At 36.0% G+C, this 6,193-nt stretch overlaps 1 pseudogene; it reads left to right on the top strand.

Annotated features, from left to right (window-relative positions):
• Positions 1-73: 73 nt before the first annotated feature.
• Positions 74-6,193, top strand: part of LOC132184382 (uncharacterized) — a 105,572-nt pseudogene continuing 99,452 nt past the window's right edge.

Genomic DNA, 6,193 nt, shown 5'->3' with positions numbered 1-6,193 from the left:
TTTTCGGAAAAATTACAGTGGATAGCGTTTTTCAATTCGAACACTAAAATTTTAATTTTTTAATCCATCCCCAAAGTTTCAACTAAGTCTGGCCTGGTAAAGAAGATTGATCAGGAAGCAGGGAAGCTAGGAACATTTTGGCCAGGTGAATGGCTTTCATCTGACTTCCCTCAAGCTCGCATGTTTACTCTCAAGTACAACGTTTGTTTTGAGTCTGACAATAATTTAAGAAATTGTTTTACTGGAAAATTTTTTGTTACTAGTCACCTCTTCAAAATATGTGTCCTTAATCCCTTGGTGATTATAGTAGGTTTATGAAGGTGATCTCCAGGTTTTTCTCTTCAGCATCTAACCACAATTGCATATTTATGCAGACGAATCTTACACAATGGTCTGGAGCTAGCCTGCCTCTTCAGGTTTGTACATTTTGGTCGATAGTCGAGAAGCATCTTTATCTCATTTGAATCGTTAATGCCTATTATGTTTTGTTACTAGAAACATATCATCAATAAATTCAGAATTTTATTTTTAAGCAAGAGTTTTGGGGCTTGGGAACTTCACATTGAGAATTTTTAGCTCGTCATACCATTTTGCATTTCAAAGGCTGGTTTGACATAAGATTGGCAGTTTTCTTACCTTGTTATTAACTGAAATTCATGGAGTTTGCTTATTTTTGATAAGTTTTTTGACTCCAAGGAGAGGGTGAAGGGAAAATTTGAACTGGTGATCTTTGCTTCAAGAGGTGTGGTATCCAGCCAATTGAGCTAATCCTTAGGGTCATTAGGGAGGTTAATGCTTGCATAATGAAATTATGTATATATCTAAAGAATGTCATCCTAGTCAATATAGAGCAATCCTAGGTGATACTTCTGTTAAGTGAAAATGATATTCAGATTTCCCTTCATATGAACAACAATGGATTCTGCAGTTCCCACAGTTTCTTTGCTCATTTTGGTTGGCTTTTATATCATTTACTTTCCACTAAGGATTTTTTTAACCTGCTTCCACTGGAAATGTGCAGGAAGTGAGCTCCATGCTATTGGAGAAGCTTGTTGCTGCAGGCGTTGGGAATCGACCTGTGGTGTTTGTGACTCACAGGTTTTTATAATAGTATTAGAAAAGACATTGTGTGTTCATTCCAATAGGTGTGCCTGCATGTTTTTGCTTGGTCTTGTTGTATGGTCTTGGTAATGTCTTTATTTTAATCAGTCATTGGTGTTTGATATGATCATTTGGATACGTCGGACTTTTTCTTTTCCTGTGATCTGTTGCATCTTCAACTTATGAAGAAGCCTTTAAGTGATCTGAGAATGTATGTACCGTGTGTCTGGCATAAAGCTGTTGGTAACCCCCCTTCCTTCTTCCTTCCCCTTTTCCAGGCTTCCAGCAAAAGAAAATATGCATTTTACAGGTTACTCACACAGGCATAAAAGAGTAGGTTCTTAGAAAGTCTCTCTCTCTCTCTCTCTCTCTCTCTCTCTTGATGTAGTAACATGACATTTTTGGGAAGTTTTTCGAAAAATGATCTTGCTTTCAGATAGGCATCATCATTCAACCTTCATCCTCAAGTTTATTAATAATTTATGTCCTGAACAAGAACTTTTATGTTAGTGGGTCGGGTTGAGTTAATAGATGTAAATCATTGTAACTGTCAGTCATTTTGGACTGCTTTATTGTTTTTGTTTTGAAAAAAATACGTTTGTCAGTTAATTGGTATAGGTTTAAAAAATGAACTAATCCTGTAATTGGTAAAAGTTATATGACTTCTAGAGTGAATATGATTTCAAATTTTGCTTCTGTTGGTTCACAGCATGAGTCTATCTATATATTTGGTGTGTGTGTTCGTCTGCATTTTACCTATTTTTAATAGATTGACTTTTTTGTGTCTGCAGCATGGGAGGCTTGGTTGTCAAGCAGATGCTTTATAAAGCTAAGGCAGAAAATATTGATAACCTTGTGAACAACACCATTGGAGTTGTATGCATAAATCAATAATTTTCACATTGCAGATCCTTCTATTACCCTTCAATGATTATTCTTTATGATGCTTGTGTTTTCCCATGGTTTCAGGTGTTCTATAGCTGCCCACATTTTGGCAGCAAACTAGCTGATATGCCTTGGCGAATGGGCCTCGTGTTTCGCCCTGCCCCAACTGTTAGTATATGGTCTTTATAAACAAAGCTGTGTTTTTTTTTTTTTTTTTTTTTTTTTGTAACGCTTGATTGTTGGTTTCTACATTTATATCTTTGTTTTGTTTTGTGTTTTTTTTTTTTAAGGAAACATTTGATGTTAATAGCATTTAGTTCATGTTGTTTCTTAGATAGGGGAGCTAAGAACTGGGTCTCCAAGACTAGGCCTGGGTATCGGTCAAAACGGTCCGGTTAAGGACCTTATCGGTTATTAACCGATAATTTTCGGTTAAACGGTTTATTAACCGATATCAAACCAATAAGAATTTTAACCGATAATTTCGGTTAAAACGGTACACGGTTAAACGGTCCTGTTAAACCGGTTAACCGATTAATTCCCTCCTCCCCACAGGTTTGGTTTTTTTGGATCTCGTCAGTTTAATTTGGGATTAGTTTGTTATAATTTATGGTTTTTGTAGAATGAAATTAAATGTGTTGAAGCCTGAAGTCTCCCGGTTTTGAATGAAATTTGGTGATTGAAGAGCCAAGAAAGATGTTTACCACTTTACCATGTGGTATTGTACACAGATTCTGGAAATATTCATGTTAGGAGCCAAATTGATCATGTGATTATGTGAAGGCCCATGAGATATAGAAATTCACCAGAAAAAGAAAGCCAATATATACACCAGCAAAAGAAATTCTTACAAGAAAAATTTCAAAACAGGAACTCTATCAGGTTCCATAATCCAGGGCCAACAAAAACCATCAAATGCAAAGAAATCTCATCAAATGCCATCACTTAAAAAAAAACATCAAACCTACCCAAACTCAAATTAAAATAAAATTCATTAATGAATAATAAACAAAGTATTAACTAATTAAAGTCACTTGGCAAAAGGAAAATAAGTCATGGCCTCATGGGCAAGTAGGCAACACCATTACACAAATATAAAAGCAAGAAAACATAAAGATAGTGATCAGTATGAATAAACATCAACATCAACACGGTTACAGAATAATTTCCTTGAGCCACCTCAAACATAGATTATCTTCAATTCCTTAAATTTGCTTCCTTCAATAATCCAACAAATCAAAACATAAATAAAGTGAATCACTATTAGTAATTAATATTAAAGAGTAAGAAATAAATATCAAATAAGAAAAAAATAAGATCCAAAAAACTTACCAAATACTTTAAACAAAACATTACCCCGCAAAGTTCATCCATTAAGCCTTAATTTGCGTCAAATGTGAGGGAATTAGACAAAATTTCTACCACAATGAAATTTTTAAAGGATTAGTAAAAATAATTTAATCAAATAATTAGAATAATAAATAAATTTGAAATTAACAAATATTACCCGACTCAAGCTTGTAGCTTTCTTCATCTTCAATGTCAGGCAAGAGTGACTCAACATACTGAAAATTGGGAGAAGATCTCAACCAATTTTGACAACAAATAAGAGCTTCCACTGTTTTCGGAGCCAAAGAACTCCGAAAAGGATCTATGATGCGACCTCCGGTGCTAAAGGCCGACTCAGAAGCAACAGAAGTAAGTGGAATTGCCAGGACATCTCGTGCTATCTCGGCGAGAACCGGAAACTTTACCTTATTTACCCTCCACCACATTAAAATATCAAAGTTGTCACTTGGAGTCTCCACCTCTTCCGTATAATATTGCTCTATCTCTGTCCGACACATCATCACATTTTTGGACGCCCGAAATGAATGGTAAATAGCTAAAGCATCTTTCTTATTAGTACCCACACTTTCGGAACTTGTGCAACTACGCTCTTCATTTCCAAACCTAGCCAAGCTAGCCCCACTTCCACTTTCATTCTTAGCATATTGCTCATATAACAGGCTCAAGACATTCTTTAATTTGGTAACAATTTGTTCTGCTTTTTCTAGACCCACATTCGTTTGGAACCAAAATTCTAAGACATTTATCTTGTAACGTGGATCAAGCACCGAAGCAACAAACAACAAGGGGTTAATAGACAAAAAATTTCCCCAATACTTATCATATTTCTCTTTCATTTGCATTGCCATGGTACTCAATGAATAATCACTACTTTCACAATACTCATCCAAATAATGATAAACATTTTGAAGAATACCAAAAAACAAGTTAGAAGTTGAATACAAGGAACCCGACATCTGAATTGTTTCGTCATAAAATACACGCAAGAATTTAACAATGTGTCGAACCTTATTCCAATCATCTTCATTTGGAGCCCCCAACACATCCCTCCCTCCACAATCATCATTCAAATAATGTACAAAATTAGAATCTTCATCTAACATAAGATTAAATGCCCTTTCATACTTTTGTGCCGCCTCCAACATGGTATAAGTAGAGTTCCATCTAGTGGAAACATCAAGAGTCAAGGAAGACCGACACCCAAGATTCTTCCTTTCTACACAAGACTTAAAGAGGGCTAATCTTTGGGGGGATCCCTTCACATATTTCACCATATTTCGGACCCTTTCAATTGAATCATGTGCACCCTTCATACCCTCCTTCACAATTAAATTTAGAACATGGGCACAACACCTCACATGAACAAACTCATGGCGACAAATAACATCATCATTGGACATATTTCTTTTACTAAACTCACTCATTGCTTTATCATTAGCACTTGCATTGTCAAGTGTTATCGCCAACATACGAGTAATCCCCCATTCCACCAAACATTGCTCTATTTCCTTAGTAATCGTTATTGCCTTGTGATCCGACACTTGGCGAAATGCCAATATTCTTTTCTGATATTTCCAAGTAGAGTCAATAAAATGTCCCGTTACAACCATGTAATTCATATTCTGAATCGAAGTCCAAGTGTCAGTTGTCAAACAAACCCTTTGACCAACCATCATCAACTTCTTTTTGATTATTTCTTTTTTGGTCATAAACAACTTAACACAATCCTTCATCACTGTGTAGCGAGAAGGAAGCTCAAAACGAGGCTCAAGAACCTTAAACATTTTCTTAACACCCATCTTCTCCACAATTGAAAAGGGAAATTCATCAACAATGATCATTTCACAAAGAGTCTCCCTAATAAGTTTTCCAGAATACTTCCTAACAATTAAGTTATTACCAATACTACCATCACTCTGACTCTGCCCGGCCATATAGGTGAATTTAGATTGAGAGCCATCTGTTTTTGCTTTTAAGCTCTTATACTTTTGGCATTTTTTGAAATGGTACAACATGCTAGAGGTGCCATTGTTTGTCCCATGACATTTATACTGAGCCCCACAATAGTTACAACTTGCAATAGGAGCCTCTTCAGAACTATTTGCATCTTTAGTAAAATGGTCCCATACTGAAGATCTTTTTGTTCTTAATCTTTTTTTACAAGGGATTGGGGGTCGTCGACCACGAGTACGACCATGAGGTGCTGCCCTAAAACCCCTAGAACCAGCACATCTAATCCCTTGGGTATCAAACTCATCAGATTCATCAATATCATCAAAGATTTCTTCATCAAATGTGTCTTCATCAAAGGTTTCACTATCATCTATGCCTATGGGACAAGAAGCACTAGTTGATGTCGAAGGTCGAGGTGCAGCCATATGAACTGAAGTAAAAAGTAATAGTTGAAATTAATTAGCTAATGTGACAATGTTTGACCTATGGGCTATGACTAAAACTCAAACTAATGGTTGGTTTTAATTAGCAAAATTAATTTGCTGATTTATGGTATTCATAAAACACAACACTGAAATACCCATTCTAAATCTCAACCAACAACCAAATATTTTTCAAACAATTGAGCATAATTCATAAACAATTTCGTTACCTGAAGCAAGGGCTGAGAGCTTGAGATTGAGAATCAGAGCTTGATTTGGTGGGAAGCCGGAAATTGGAAGTGAACTGAAATAATTCACACACGGCGCACTGCCTGAGGGAGACGCCAGATAAGAAAACAACAAAAGAAAAAAAAAAAAAAAAAATCAACAGTTTTCGGTTTACCTGTAACAGGAGGCGAGGAATCAAGATCGTACTGGGACTTTGGGAGTCTAGGACGAGTGGATTTGGGTGAATAGGCTAG

This window comes from Corylus avellana, chromosome ca6, assembly GCF_901000735.1.
Source record: "Corylus avellana chromosome ca6, CavTom2PMs-1.0".
Lineage (NCBI taxonomy): Eukaryota > Viridiplantae > Streptophyta > Magnoliopsida > Fagales > Betulaceae > Corylus > Corylus avellana.
This window is presented reverse-complemented; position numbering and strand designations above follow the sequence as displayed.